Raw genomic sequence first — 16,773 nt, 5'->3', positions numbered from 1 at the left:
TATCTATACGAATAATAGTGTTTTTCCTGAAACTATTAAAAGTCCTGTTTTTCCAGTGCTGCACACTCTCAAAACTAATTTTTCTTCTGGATGCCAGATAAGACTTGGACACGATAACATTGGAAGATGAAAAAGAATAAAAGTTACAGCACTATTACTGAGGGAACTAGCAATCCTCCTAGGCAAAAAAAAACCCCAAACCCAAAAAACCCAAAAAACAAAACAAACAAACAAAATAATAAAAATAAAACCAAACAAACTGCACCACCAAGGAAACAATTGCAAAAGTTTGTAAAGAGAAGTTATTTTTCTGGATGAGCAAGATTCAGATTTCATCAGCTTGCAATAAAAAAATATTTCTCCAACTTTGATGAGGTAGCAACAATGGGAGTTGAAGAGAAATATACAGACTTGCTGAGAAGTCACCTGTGAGTCACCAGCATGTCTATACTACACCTAAACACAGCAGGTACCTTCTGACTACCTCTGGCAATCTTGAGTTCAGTATCCTGCTAACTTGTGCTATTTTATTACCTGGTCTTCAAAGCATCAACATCATCATCAAGAAGACTCTGATCCTCAAAGATTCCTCTCTCATTTTAATAAACCCACGGCACTTGACAACAAAATGCCTTCCAAATGAGTAACTGAGACTTTGTGCTGAGTTTTTTTGTTCAGAAGATTTGAAGGGGGCAAGGAGAGGATTTGGTCCGTTCATTGCTTTTTAGTTTTTTTATTTCATTGTGGTTTGTTTTTTTAATAAGGAAATAGGGAAAAACTTAACCATTTTAGAGTCTCTAGACTATTCACTATTCAAAAGCCACACAAAATAATTCAGATATTTTTTGCAATTTCAATAATGGAAAATAGTATTTAGGGTTAACTGCATAACTTCAAATTTACAAGTTCGCTTGAAGTTACAAAAATACTCTAATATAGGAAAAATAATTATAAGGATTGATTGGAGGCAGCTATCCTTTGTGAGAGAGTTAGGGCTGCTCAGCCAGGAGAAGATCTTAGAGGGGAAAACTCAGAGACCCTTTCAGCACCTAAAGAGGCTCCTAAAGAGCTGGAGAGGACAGCATTGGACAGGACAAGGGGGAATGGCTTCTCGCTGCCAGGGGGCAGAGTTAGATGGGATATTGGGAAGAAATTCGTCCCTGTGAGGGTGGGCAGGCCCTGGCACAGGGTGCCCAGAGAAGCTGTGGCTGCCCCTGGATCCCTGGAAGTGTCCAAGGCCAGGTTGGACACTGGGGCTTGGAGCAACTTGGTCTCGTGGAAGGCATCCCTACCCATAACAGGGGGGTTGGAATGAGATGATCTTGAAGGTACTTCCAACCCAAACTACTACTCTGTGATTCTACTTCTTACCTCTTCTAATTCCAGGCAGATATTCCGAAAGCCTCAGCATGGTAAATAGGTTGATCTGCAAGTAAGGATTCTTGCAGCATGCTTCGGGGCAGATTAGCCTGAGGACAAGACAACATTGCCCAAGTAACTGTAATGTCCCTGGTAGTTTCTACTCTGTGAAGTTGTAACAGTACCATACTCAGGAGCCTTTTCCAGAATACACTGCCAGTATCCATCAAGTAAGTGCCCAGCACAAGCTCAGGAACTGATTTAATTACACAGTGTGGCTTTATTCCTCCCAAAATGGCCACCCTAGGGTCAATTCTGCATTTTCTGAATGAATACAGTTCTTTTAAGAATGCCCTACTGTTTTGCTTTATGCACAGGACTTCTAAGCTTTGGTCTTAGTGCAGCAGAATGTATTAGAAGATTGGGTCTGTCACTGGAGATGAAAAAAGCAAAGTGAAATTTTGGCTCAGATGTGAGCTGCTTATGTAAGCTGCTCAGGGCTGTGACTGAGCCTGCAGCATTCCAAGCACCAGCTCAGGAAAAGCCAATCTCTTTTACAACACAGCAAGGAGAAATAACGGTGCCAACTGTGCTGTTACTGCTGATTTCAGCAGAAACCTCAAGTATTTAACTGACTCATAGCTGACTTCCTAACTCAGTAGCAGCTTCAGGCCACAGCTGCTGAGTGACACCTTATTTTGAGCATAGGTCAAGGAGGTGTTGAATGCAGATGATCAAATTCCAGTATTTGGCACATCCACCTCCAAAGAAGCCAGATGATAAACTGGTTCCAGAAAACTACAAAACTATTTGGTCTTTTTAACAGATAAAGCATCAGTTCCTTTTCCAGGGTATTTAAATATGCACTAGTATATTTAAATATGTAACATATATAACTAAAAATAGAGAAATATTGCAAATAGAAGGAAGATTACACTGAACTGCTGAGGCAAAGTTGAGAACAAGAGTTAAGGCAACAGAATCCATAAACTGCAGGGATAATACAACACTGTGAGTCTCATAAGTGAGGCTTAATATCAGAGGATAAAAAACAGATGCTTCACCAGTAGACACTAATACAAATTAACATAAAGAGTCTTAGCAACATGCTTGAGTTACAGACTGGTGTAGAAAAAGCCAAAATACTATAAATGTTTCAAAATTATGATTATCAAGTTTGCTTAAGGAAATTAGAAAATCCTGAATAGTTCAGAGAGCATTGAAGAAAACATAAAACGCATTTTATGTCAGAAAACATCTGCATGACAAAACTGTTTTATTGGTGGGCTTTTTTCCCAAACATTCTCTCACAACACTGTGCCCAAGAGCCAGCTGCTTTCCAAAGCATCACAGTATTTTGCCTGGACTAAAAAGCACATGAACACTATACAGGTCCTGGAAATCTTCAAGAGAAATACAAGAACCATAGCTTTTACCATAAAAGTCATTTAACACCGTCACCTACATATTCCAATCCCATAATTGTGCTCTTTCATGAATGAAAAAAGTACTGCATAAATCTGTCAAAAAGAAGGAGCCTGAAATGCAAATAAGAGCTAAAACAGCCTTTAAAAAGACAATAAAACCCATAAAATAACAAAAAAAAATCCTACTCTTGGTATTTATAGGTGAGCAGTTTGGGAATGGACAGTTTAGGAGAGTTTAAAGAAAGTTGTGTTTTTATGGTGGCGGTTGTTTTGTTTTACTTTTTCAAGGAAAAGAGAAAGGGAACCTTTAATGCAAGGTCAGCCATAAAATATGTACCTTTTGTCACATAGTAGACATCTGAATAGACCATAGAACCATCCTATGTTTCTATTTCCAGTCACAGATTGTGAAATACTTCAGCAGGCCACCAAATTTCTATTTTTACATTCCATAAAACTCTCAGATATACTACATCCTACTGTTAATCTGAGAAATCAAGAGCTACTCTGAGAACAAGACACTGCTTTAACATTCTGAAACTTGTATTTCTTAAATACTGTCAAGACAACTACTGCTTGAATCATATAGTGCTCTTGAGAATCAATAGATCCCAGCCTCAGTGTCAACTACCAAACCCGGGAGAGAAGTCCATATGGGCATGAATTATCAGACCCACCTGAATCAGTCCCAGTTTGGGAACAACTCCTTCCTGGGTAACCCAAAATCTTATTACACTCCATATCTGTGTCTGCACAAAAATTGGTACTATGTCTTTAAGATGCTGCAGTCACAAACAGAATTGCAGGGCTAGTGGGTGCTCGTCTTTTTAAAGTCCTGTTGCCCAGGCAGAGCTCTCTCGTACATTTTTGCTCCAATCACAACAGCAGCCACCTGAGAAGCTGCATTTCACAATCATAGACTGTTTCAGGGTAAATTTTGTAACACCTGTCTGCAGCCTGAAATCTGAGCCAGTCCAGGGTTGGGCCCCCTCTCCATGGTGCACAGGAGTCCATTCTTTCTCCCCTCCATCAAAGCAGGAACCTGAGGCAGCAGCAGCAACACTGGGGGAGTGCAACAGCTGGCAGGAGGCAGCAGCAAGTGGCAGCACTGACCCCCCCACACCAGCAGTTCCCATCTGCCACTAGAAGTACTTCATAAGCTCCTCCCTCCCCGGTTTTCGCTCCAATGGAAGGCTGAGCCAAGCAGGGTTTGTCCTCCTTCTCCCTTTTGTGAGAAACGAAGCTCACTGTTGTAAAATTTTAAACATTTATTAAGAAAAAGACAATAGAGGACAAAACAAAAAAAACCCCACTTGTTCCACAAATTAGAGGGTACAGCACTGGATGCTTAGCCACCAAAGTGGGGTAGCCAGAGGCACACCTTCTGGCTAGGGGATACACCTATATGGCTAGGGGTTTATAACCCCTAACCCTGCCTCCTTCAGGTGCACCGACTGGCTCATTGTCTTCAGTCCTCATTGGCTCGTCCTTTCTAGGCTCAGCTCTCCCCTTTCTTAACCATAACATTTAAATTAGCCACAACACATTAACAATTAGACATAACAAACCTATAGAGGTAACCATAACATTTGTCAGCCCCAACAAATCTATAGAGGCAGCCATAACATATACACAACCATTAACAAATAACCATAACAAATACCTCATAACCCTTTATGAAAGCCAACTCCATGACTTCATTTATAACACTTTGGTCTCTTGGACCATGTGGTTGCCTGCGGAGGGCAGCTGCCATTTTCCCTTTGTCTCCCCACACGTGCTCGCCTGCAGAGGGTGCCATCTTGGATGGGTCATTCTGAGGCGCAGATTGACTCCACAACTCACAAAGTTATGAAGTAGGTATGTGTTTATTCCAGCTGTGGTGCATGGGGGGTAGCCCCTCCAAAGGCATGCACACCTCAGCAGCACTTCTCTAGGTTTATATTAGGTTACAGGTTACATATGCATAAAGTTACACAAAGCCCCTATACATATTCATTACCTACCCCCCCCCACTTCGTATTATAATGAGTTCAAAGTTCAATTAAATATGCTCACGCAAGCACAGTGTCACAACTTAATTGATGTGGTGGTCATGGGAGGAAGTAACCGGAGTATTCCTCGAGATGAACTCTTCACCTTGTCTCCTTGGGCATGCTCTCTTGGTTTTTGGTGCAAATCCAAGCCTTAGAACTTACTTGTACCAGTTCTGGGCTCCGAGAGCAGGATGTTCAGTCACACTCAGTAGGTTTTCTCAATTATTTGGCTTTCTTCTCTGTATCCTCCCTGTTACTAGGTAGGCAAAAAATTATTAAGCAAATGATACACTGTCTTCAGCAAGCAGTTCTTAGTAAATCATTATCCAACCTCTGGCCTTCTACTTCAATTCAAAAAATTATCCAGCTTCTAGTTCCCCTAAATTAGAAAATTCTAGCCCATCCTAAATCAATTCCACCATTTTTAATTTCTCCTTGCTCCTGGGGAGCCCACGAGATTTCTGCAACTTTGCAACTAGTTGTTGGAAAATATACCAGTATAAAAATTTTGTATAACTTTAGTCAAAGGTTTGGTTTGTCTTTACTCCAGGAAAAGGAATTTTAAGTTTCTTTCCAGGGTTTTGTTCTACCAGGTGAGGTCTGATGAACTCAACATATCAACAGACTGGGATTAGCCCAAAAGACAAGGGCTATCAGCAGCCATCAACGGAACATCAGCTCCAAACAACACCCTGGCTGGTCAGAGACACCTGGTCTAGGTAAAGAGAGATATGAAAGAAGACCTAATTAACATTGAAGGCAAAGAAATCTGGATCCAGTAGGAAACCGAATACAAAGAACTACACAACTTTGGACCAATGAACACTGACCCAATACATTTCTATGTATTTTGACTGCATAAAATATCTGGAAAACCTAGTAAACACCATGTGTCATGGAATGATTCTCTCTGCACGCCCAGGCTATGTGTGGATGAGATGATTTCTGTGGTACATCATGAGGATGTTAAAGACCACAATGAGGTCACCCCCTCAGTATTCCTCTTCTCTAGGCTGAACAAATCAAATTACCTCATGGTAATTTGGCTTCCTCATATGGCTTCCTGTCCAGACTCCTCACCACCCTTGTGGTGCTCCTGTGATGTTCTCTAATAGCTTTTCTATGTTGTGACCAGAACCACACACAACACTCAAGGTGAGGCCGCCCCAGTACAGGGCAGAGCAAGACAATCACCTCCTTTGACAAGCTGCTGATGCTGCGCCTGGTGTACCCAAGGAAACAGCTGGTCTCCTGGCTGCCAGGGCACTGTTGACTCACACCCAACTTGCCATCAACCAGGGCCCTCAGGTCTCTTTCCACAGCCCTGCTCTCCAGCATCTTGTTTCCCAATCTATACACACAACCAGGGTTACCCCATTGTAGGTACAGGATCTGGCACCTGCCGTTGTCAGACTTCAAATGGTTGGTGATTGCTGATCTAATTTGTTGAGGTCTCTCTGCCCTTGAGGGAGATAATAGCTCCTCCCAATTTAGTGGCAGACTTGTTAGTATTCCTTCAAGTACTGCGTCAAAGTCTTTAGTGAAGACGGTAAAGAGAACCGGGCTAAGGATGGAGCCCTACAAAACTACACTCATGACCAAAGATGCCAGCCTGATGTCACCCCATTCACTACAATTATTTGTGCCTGACCTGTGAGCCACTTTCTCACCCATCAAGTAATAATGTTACCCAGCTGTATACAGGACATTTTGCCCAGAAGGATATTGTGTGAGTCAGTATCAAGCCATATATCACTTAAACAAATATGTAAAGAAAAGAAAGAGAGAGAAAGGATAAAAGTAGAGAGTAGAGAAAAAATGGATCGAGTGAAAAGATTTGATTGCTGCAATTTAAACATCCCTTGATCGCATGTCATGGTCTGTGAAAGTTCATGGATTCAGTTCAAAAAGTTCAGTGGGTTCACATGGAAATGCCCAGGTACCTCCCCTACAGGGTGGAGTTTTACACTGCCTGATGCATACTGTGCACACCGTCCTTGGGTGGAAAACTCCAGGAATGAGTCCGGGGTTCTTCAGTGGATGTTGGTGGCCTCAGATGTAATCTTTCCCATAACTTGGGGCAAGCTTTATTTGACTGCTGATATGCTTATGAACAATTGCTTCCCTTCAGTTTGCTACAGTGGGAATTTTTATCCAGATGCATTAACCAGGATGTGCTAACCAGATCTCACCTCTGCCAGGCCTGGAATTAGTAACTGCCAGTGTCAAATTCCTCCCTTCGGTGCTTATCCGAAGTTCCCACTGCGACAGCTTATTTTATGGCAAATTCCTTCTGTGGATTTAGCAGTGTTTGAGATAGTTAACTGTGCTCTTTATCTCCTTACAATTAATCAACTCCCTTTACCAGAGGCTGCACCCAAGCAGAATGCTATCTGTTAGATAAACATATCATGCTTTACAAAGCCCAGTAAAAAAGGCAGCTATTAGCCTTCATTTCTCAAATCAGCTCTTGCTGGCCAATATCTCACACAGTTTATTTCCTAATTCATTCCAAAAAGCAGAATGTAATAAGCCATCCTAGCATTATTTATTGGGCACTCTTCACAGCACCAGTGTTGTTAAATTGCTTCCTATGCACTAAACTGTACACAATCAATATTTTCAAATGGCAAACCTGAAGGTCCTTCAGTTCACTATCAAGTGTACATTGCAAAATATTCTTTTTGTGACAGTGTCACCAAAAATTGGGAATAAAAAACCTTTAGCACTGTATTTCAAGTAATAGAGAATCAGGCATTAATTTATTTTCTGGCCAGGATGTGACAAGAAAAATATTCCAAACACACATGCTTTTACAGGCTTTTCCCTCAAACTTTAAACAGTCAAAACTCATAGAGATGTATTGTTTCAAAAGTCTTTGGTTCAGAGTTGAGCAGCCCCCAGTATTCAGTTTCCTATTGGATCTGAATTTCCTCACCTCTGATGTTAATTCAATATTCATTCTTTGATTTCCCTTAGCAGTCTTTCCCAGACTAGATGTCTCCATCTCTGCTAGAGACAGTGTCTGGCATAGATGTTTGTAGATGGCCACTGATGTTCTGTTGATGTTCCATTGATGGCCTTTTATCTTTCTGGGTATCTTTTGGGCTATTCCCACTCTGTTGATATGTTAAACCCATCTCCATAGAGTGGTGCTACATCTCCTAAAAAAAACTTCAAAAACATTCCTTTCCACAAGGCAAAGTCAAACTAGTTTGACTCCAAGCCTAACCAGAGAAATAAAATAAAATTCTAAAAGTTATATTGTTTCCAACAATAGAAGGTAAACTTTGGTAGAAAGAATTGTTGCGAACTAGAGTATAGGACATGCATTCTGACACTATTTTAAGGGTTTTTTTTAAAACAGAACCTTTTAGAAATAGGGATTAAAAATTTATTATTAATATAAACAATTGTTTATAGCACCAAATAAAGAACAAAGTGTGTCAAGAGGGAAACTGGAATTTCTTTGGTCTTTAAAACCTGCAGCGCTTGCTATTTGCATAACAGGAGAACAATGGTACTTTTATATAAAACATTGCATACTGGTTTTGGCCCTTGTTGGAGAGCGCACGAATAGCAACGAGCTTCCATTATCAAGCACAGCTCCATCCTGCCCAAAAGTCAGGTCTGGAACAAGAGTTCTTTCACCTTGATCACTCAGGGATTCCATCTGAGATGCATCAAATACTAGCTACTGATTTTTAAAAAATTGCTTCCTGTGAAAAGGCAGATCCTCAATACCTTAAGCTGCAACAAAAGGCCCTGGTCAGTGGTTGGGATACTGAGAAAGAAGTTTACTTCTTCTACCTTCCATATCCTACTACCATGCTCCATGAAAGCCAGGCAATAGGCCCACTAATACAGGGCAGCAACCAGACCATGAGACAAGCAGGTTCTTTATCAACACACAGTGCTACGCATACTTAGCCATTAGGGCCAGCTTCCAAATGCCTCCAGCAGGCATGACTGCATTTGCAGCAGAGAGGTTTTCATTAACACCACCAAGGATATTAGGGTATTTACAAAAGACTTGTGGTTTTGACATTTCATTTTGGATAAGTAAGGATGGTGCACTCAAAGTTTATTTCCAAGTTTTATGAATTCATTAAATGTCATTAACATACTATTCATTGATTTCATTAACTGTTTGTTGTGGGTTTGGGTTCTTCGGAGAATTTTTTTCCCATCTGAAAGGAAGACCCTGTGAGACGAAGAGGTTGTCCAGGAAACAAACAGGGGTAATTAAGGAAAAGACACAGCTGAGCACTCTTACACACTACACGAATGACTCAGCCAAGTGAAATGGAGTCACGCCAGGGAGGGATGGTTTCTGGCAGTTTCTGAGCTGAGGGTGGGCCAGTCTTCGCCCGGTTTGGAGGGTGGATGGCTGTAGGTTTTTGGTGCGGGACTTCTCCTGCCCAGGGGGACTCGCTGCTGCAGCTAAGCCTTCCTTGCTGTTTCTCCTTGCCGTTGGTGGGCCACTGCTCACGGGAGTGGCCATTGGACTGGGACTTTTTGACATCCACCCTTACAAGGAGAGAGACCCTCACCATCTGCCTGGGTCCCTCAGGGGAAACGCGGGTGCTTATCTCCTCTCTCTCTCCAGAGGGAGCTCCCAGCTGCTCACTGGAGCCTCAGTGACACATGAAAGCCCAGGGAAAACCGAAACACCCCCTGCCCCACCCCAACTTCTCTCTCCCCAAGGCCGCCATTACCCCCCGGGGAGGTTCAGAGCTCGCATCAGCCGCCCTCTGAAGCGGCCTGAGCCAACAGCGCCCTCTGGAGCCGCGGGGGAGTCACTGCAGCCTCTCTGCCTCGACAGGAGCCATCAGTACCCCCTGCCGGTTGCGACTGTAACTACACCAAAGGAGAAAGTGCTTAACGGGCACGAAAAGGCTGTTACTGGGCCTCTCCTTTTTCGCTGTGTTGTTGCTGTTGTTGTTTGTCTGTCTTGTTAGAGACAGACAGACAGATAGATGGGCATGTATACCAGGCGTTCCAGGAAGGCTGTACCTCTTGAGTACCTCAGCCAATGGGGAAAGATGGAGGGAACTTGCGGCCAGGAAATTAGGATAAAAAGAGGCTGCATCCTCTACCAATTCAAGAAACCCCATGGGAAATGCCCATGACCTCTCCCTTTATTAATTAATAAAATTACAGGACTCCTCTGTCTCCTTTTCAGACATAAACCTCTGGTGTTTGTGGATTAATTTTCGTGACACTAGGAATCCCAACTATGCCATTATGAAATTTTGTCTTCAAATATGTGTTATGCTCAACTTAAACAAGAAACACTTCCTGGGAAGAAACCATGAGAAAAACTGGCTGAAGTTTTAACTCGCTCAGAGTCTGGAAGGTGAGAGAACAGCACCAAAGCAGGAATTTCCATGCAAAACACTTGTAGTAATGGCTAAAACAAATAGCAAAATGAAACAAGACAAAAACAAAAAAAAAAACCCAAACCCATACCAGATCTCTAAAAGGAGTGTAACTCTGGAATCAGGTGAGAGCACAAAGTTCTCCAATGGCAAATCAACCTCTCCCTCAAACTGAGGGATTTGATATCCTGAGTAAATGAATCTATTGGCTGTCTAATCACCCACCCATGAGCCCTGCTGTACTCATACCCTGCACCTCAGCTTCACTGAGAGCAGTCTAGGGTAGGTGAGAAACATCTCTCTTCTTTGATGTAAGGGAAAGCTGGTTCTTAACATACAGGAAAGAAATTAAAAACAATCAATACTCATTACAATTAAGCACTGTATCTTCCCTGACCAATGGCATGAGATAGGTTTTTCTATAAAGCCTTCTTACCAAACAAATTCTGTGCAAGGGCATTGTAGCACTTTAAAAAAATCACTGAAAGAACTTTCTCCACCAGACATCTTTCTTGGCTTTCTCACATTATATTACTGGACATTCAATAAGCTGTAAGTGCAAAAATTAATGAACTAATGAATTGAAATGTGAAATACATTGTTGATATGAAGCTTAAGCTACCAACAGGAGACAAGGTTTGCCAGTACAAACTTAAGGACTGAAAATAACAGGAAAATTATTGTTCACGTTTTACCTGGAGGGCAACAACCTCTTGCCAACCATTCAGGAGAGTGAGGGGCAATCTCCGTGACATTTACTGGCAATTTAAAAAGGTTCTAGAGAGTAGGAGCTACCTGGAGCAGGCAAACAGGGGCATGGCAAGTCAGTGAGGGGGTGTCACAAGAGTTTGCACCGCAGTTTGCACAGCAGCTCGTGGAGCCAGGACAAGCAAGGTTGCAGCCACCCTCCTGGTGGTGGGTCATGTCTTTTTTTTCCAGCAATGATACAAATGATCCAAAGCCACTGCTGCTAAGACTAGCGCTAACCCAAACGGAACCCCAAGAAGGACACAGTTCTCCAGGCCACTGGCTGTAGAGACTGTCTGAGCCTGGTGTTAATACCGGAGGACAGTGCAAAAGACACCCACGTGCAGTGTGAGCAGGTGAATGATCTGCCCTGTCTAGTGGCAGAGCTTAAGGAAGAAGTAGAAAGGTTAAAGAGTATTACGGAGAGTGAAAGAGAAATAGACTGGTGGAGTTACACCCTTCAAACCATGAGAGAAGCCTGGCAGGAGTCAGAGGAGTCCCATGCCTCTTCCCATCAGGCAGAAGAAAAGAGAGCAGTAGATGGGGGGGGAATGGAAACTGGTCCCTACTCGTGGAGGTAGTAAAATTCCCTCCCAACCTCCATTACCTTCCCAGGTGCCCTCACAGAATAGGTACGAGGTTCTGGATCCAGAGAGTCAGGCAGATGACATTAAAGAAAAAAGGCCGTCTGGAGAGTCTTCCAGTTGCATTTCATCTGTTAGACAGAACACAACCTCAAGTACTAAGAAGAAAAGAAGGGTATTTACAGTCGACGACTCCTTTCTGAGGGGAGCAGAGGGCCCCATATGTCAACTGGACCCATCCCATAGGGAAGTCTGCTGCCTCCCTGGGGCCCGGGTATGGGATATCACCAAGAGACTCCCTAAACTAATTCAGCCCTCTGATTATTACTCACTGCAGGTTGTCCAGGTTGGCAGTGATGAAGCTGATAAGAAGGGCACCAGGGTAATTGAAAATGACTTCCAGGCTCTGGGTCAACTGGTTGATGGCGCAGGAGCACAGGTGGTGTTCTGCTCAGTTCCTTCACTAGCAGGGATGAATGATGAAAGGAACAGGAAAACTTGCATTATCGATGAATGGCTGAAGGGCTGGTGGCATCAGCAGAATTTTGGGTGTTTTGATTATGGGGCAGCTTTTACAGCACCAGGCCTGCTAGAGTCAGATGGGCTCCATCTAACAAGGGCAGAAAGATTCTAGCCCATGAGTTAGCAGGGTTCATTCAGAGGGCTTTAAACTAGGTTTATTCAGAGGGCTTTAAACTTGAGCTCTCCAGAGATGAGCCCAAGAGTGGTAATCCAGAGTCAGGGGTGAAGTCAGCAGCGCAGCTGAAGTGCATGTACACTAATGCATGCAGCACGGGTAACAAACAAGAGGAGCTGGAAACCATGGTATAGTAGGAAAGCTATGATGTAGTTGCCATCAAAGAAACATGGTGGGATGACTTGCATGACTGAAGCACTGCAATGGATGGCTACATGCTCTTCAGAAGAGACAGGAGAGGGAGAAGAGGTGGAGAGGTGGCTGTATATTAGGGAGGCCTCAACACTGGAGAAAATCTGAGATTACTGACAATAAGACCAAATGCCTTTGGGTAGAAATCAGGGGGAAGGCCAACAAGCCCAACATCCTGGTGAGAGTCTGTTATAAACTACTCAACCAGAATGAAGAGGTGGATATATTATTCTATAAGCAGCTGGAGGATGTTTCAAGATCACCAGCCCTTGTTCTTATTGGAGACTTTAACCTGCCAGATATCTGCCGGAAATTCAACACAACAGAGAAGAGGCAGTCTAGCAGTTCTTTGTGTTAGCGTGGAAAACACATAATCACTGAATGATTATATGCAGGTGCCTTTATTCGAGCTCGGGAAGCCAGGGTGTAACATCTACCCAAATCTGGCTTCAACATGGAATTGAAGAGAATACAGTTTTATACCTTCCCTTACAGAACAGTGATGTAATCATATGTTAATTATCAACTTATCATTGTTCCATTGTTTCCCCCCAAGCATGACTTTAAGCCCTCCATCTCCCACAGTATTTCTGATTTATTTCACAGGTGCTAATCCACATGATTTCACTAAAACAATCCCCATTCTCTAAGCAATCTTCATGATCATGTCGCTGAGCCCCGTACATGTAGTGCCTACCTATCCCGTTCCTAAAGTCTATTTTTAACTAACATTTTATCCCAATGTTAACATTTGGAGTATACGGACGAGAACTTCTCGTTGCAGCTGGTGAGTGAGCCTACCAGGGGTGGGGCTCTGCTAGAGCAAAAAGAGAGGGGATGGTGGGAGATGTGGTTGTCAGAGGCCATCTGGGGCACAATGACCATGATAACAGAGTTCTCAATATTTGGTGAAACAAGGAGGCGTGTCAACAGAACTTCCACTCTGGACTACCAGAGGGCAGACTTCGGCCTATATAAGAGATTGATTCGAAGAGTACCTTGAGAAATAGCCCTTAAAAACAAAGGAGTCCAGGAATGATGGATATACTTCAAGAAAGAAATCTTGAAGGCACAGGAGCAGCCTGTCCCTATGAGTTGAAAAATGAGCTGACGGGGAAGATGACCAGCCTGGATGGGAAGGGAACTTTTGAAGGAACAAAGGGGGGGAAAAAAGGGTGTATCACCTTTGGAAAGAGGGGCAGGCAACTCAGGAAATGTTTAATGTCACTAGGTCATGTAGGAAGAAAATTAGAAGGCAAAAGATGAAATAGAGCTTAATCTGGCTACTTCTGTAAAGGATATTAAAAAATGTTTTTATAAATACATTAATGGCAAAAGGAGGGACAAGAAGAACCTCCACTCTTTACTGGATGCAGGGGGGAATACAGTTACCAAAGATGAGGAAAAGGCTGAGGTACTGAACACATTTGCCTCAGTTTTCAAGAATAAGACAGGTTGTCCTCAGGACAACTGGCCTCCTGAGCTGGTAGATCGGGACAGGGAGCAGAATAGCCTCACTGTAATCCAGAACAAGACCTGCTGAGCCACTCTAGATGCTCACAAGTGTAAGACATGGTCCATCCTAAGGTGATGAGAGGGAGCTGGCAGAAGAGCTTGCCAAGCTGCTCTCCATTATGTATGATCAGTCCCGGCTCACTGGGGAGGTCCCAGATGCCTGGAGGTGCCAATGTGACACCCATCCATAAGAAGGGCTGAAAGAACGACATGGGAAACTACAGGCTGTCAGCCTGACCTCGGTGCCTGACAAGGTTAGTGAACAGATCATCTTGAGGGCAATCACATGGCAGCTACAGGGTGGTCAAGGGATCAGACCCAGTCAGCATGGATTTAGGAGGGGCAGGTCCTGCCTGACCAACCTGATCTCCTTTTATGACCAGGTGACCTGCCTGGTGGAGGAGGAGAAGGCTGTCCATGATGTCTACCTGGACTTCAGCAAAGCCTTTGACAGTGTCTCCTACAGCTTACTCCTGGAAAACCTGTCAGCCCACAGCTTGGACAAGTGCACCTTTGCTGGGTTAAGAATTGGTTGGACAGCTAGGCCCAGAGAGTAGTGGTGAATGGTACCCAAAAACTGAGGATATGATGCAGTGTGACATAACACTGCAGCACACAAGGTAGAAAAGGCATAACCATTCATGATGGCACACTTGAAACCAGGAAAAAAACCAAAAAGAGCTGCTTTTTGTGTTTCCAGAAAAAAAAAAAGCCAACTTGAATTCCTACACAGAAAACAGAATGAAAAAGTCTGCATTACTATGCTTACACACACCTCAAATGTTTTTGAGTTCACTAAAGCTCCTAATTCACTCCAATTGTTGGTCCACAGAAACTGCATTCCCCTCCTGAACATGGAGTAACAAACCTCCTTCCAAAAGATAAAAATCCTACCTAAAAGCTGCTTTACATGAAGTTCATTTGGCATGGGCAGATTTGAGTTTTCTTTGGTTGGTTGGTTGAGGTTTTTGTGCTGATTTTGCTGTTGTTTAAGAAACATATAGAGGAGCTCTTTGATCTCTGTAATGCCTTATTTGATACTAGTATAACACTGCACCAGGAATAAAGATGCATATTAGTAAAGCTGTACCATAACAACTGCTTGCATAGAGTATTTCTTTGCCTGGCTTCTCTGTGCCTTTTCAAGCTTACAGTCCTTCATCCTCCTTGTCCCTTTTGCAACTTTATTCTTTACTTTCTAATACAGCAATGTCATTACAGCATAATCTGCCATGTAGAGTCCATTCAACTTTTAGTCTGTCTGTCTGGTAAACCAGTACCAGTTAACACAGTTCCACTGTAAAGAGTGAAAACCAGAAAGACTACCAGCAAGTGCATTGCTAGCACTGGGCATTCTGCATCCTAGTGTTAAAATTGTGCTACATTATTAAATGAAACAAGTTTGTGATCCCAGCTGATAAAATCATTAAGTGTATCAATACCTATTGATAATTACTTATCAGTAGTAGAAGCAAAAAACAGCGAGAATACCTAGAGACATTGCTGTGTATAAGCGGAAAATACAAATCACAACACAGGGCTTGCAAAGAGAAAGGCTTAGTAAATGGCAACCACAAATTTTCAGTCACTGTCTTCCTGATCATGTCTTTCCTTTTTAAAAAGAAAGGAACCTGTGCATGATCCTATTTAAATTAAAAACCTTGTCATGAAAGACAGAGGCCGCCATTGTCTCCCTTTCCCACTAAACACAAAACTAAGGGCAAGGCCTCTTGTCATGAGAGGCAGCCAGGAGTACTGTCTCTCATCTTAGTTCTACTGTGTAATGTCAGCAGCCCCCTCTGCTGCCTCATCCCTGCTGTGAGACAGGGGTTTGGGGCATGTCTTAGGCTGCATAATGTTTTGGACTGCTACAGAGCATTTCTGTTCTCTCCTCCAGTAGTCTGATGGCAGAAGGTTTGTCCTTATGTAAGCCTATATGGTTTAGGAACAGTACGACAAAGAGAAAGCTTGGTGCACAGCAAAACCCCCTTTAAAAATGAACTGTTACCAGCTCCTACCAAATTCACATTTAGCTCATCAGAGCTGTCTGCTCCCCCACCACTAACTCAAGACAGTTGCTTTGAGTGCTATACCTTGCCAAGTCCTTGCAAACACATCAGTTTTTTTGGCTCTCAGAGAAGCTCACATTACATAGACAAGGTTACATTTTGGTATTTTTTTGTTGTTGATGCTACAGATTTAAAATCAGTTTGTTTTCCAAAACTTGTTTAGCTACTTGGGAAAGTAGAGAGAAATTGTTCTAAAAGACTTAAGGCTACTAACAAAAGTCAGCATTTGCAAAGAAGGAAGCATTTTTTACTGAGCTCCATGTTATTGCAGTAGTGAAACTCAATTTAGCTTAATTCTCTGTATTTACAGCTTTGTATTAATGCCAAACATTGGGAAATAAAAGGCTTTTTAATGTAAGCTGGCTTCAAGAAGATGCTTTAAAGTCAGACACTCTTTTCTAATTTAAGTCACAAGTCCTTAAGAGGTTTTTTTCAGCTCTTTATGCTTATGACATTGAGTTCAGAATTCAGGGCCCAGGATCTGAGGTCTTGGACAGTTCATTCCCTTCGTCCTCTCAAAAAGAGCTATGGCAAATAAATTCATATTTTGCTTCTTGATTTGCACAACACCAGGCTTTTCTAAATAAACATTAGCAAGTTCCTCCTCAAGACAAATGGATCAACTTGCAAGTGCTATTTGTGTGTGCAGTACTAGTAGTTTAGTTTGTTTTGAATTTATCTGATTGCCAACTGTGCTTTATGTAAGCACTAATATAATATACAGGTATTTGTTGCCAAGAGGTTATTATGAACATTTGTCATAGTG

At 42.7% G+C, this 16,773-nt stretch overlaps 1 protein-coding gene across 2 annotated transcripts in view; it reads right to left on the bottom strand.

Annotated features, from left to right (window-relative positions):
• KCNIP1 (potassium voltage-gated channel interacting protein 1) overlaps window positions 1-16,773 on the bottom strand; it is a 400,236-nt gene that overhangs the window by 367,267 nt on the left and 16,196 nt on the right. The window lies entirely within an intron of this gene.

Source organism: Lichenostomus cassidix, chromosome 13 (assembly GCF_008360975.1).
Source record: "Lichenostomus cassidix isolate B80296 chromosome 13, HeHo_3.0, whole genome shotgun sequence".
In the NCBI taxonomy this organism is placed as follows: Eukaryota; Metazoa; Chordata; class Aves; order Passeriformes; family Meliphagidae; genus Lichenostomus; species Lichenostomus cassidix.
Note: the sequence above shows the minus strand (reverse complement) of the source record. Positions and strands in the feature narration are given on the sequence as shown.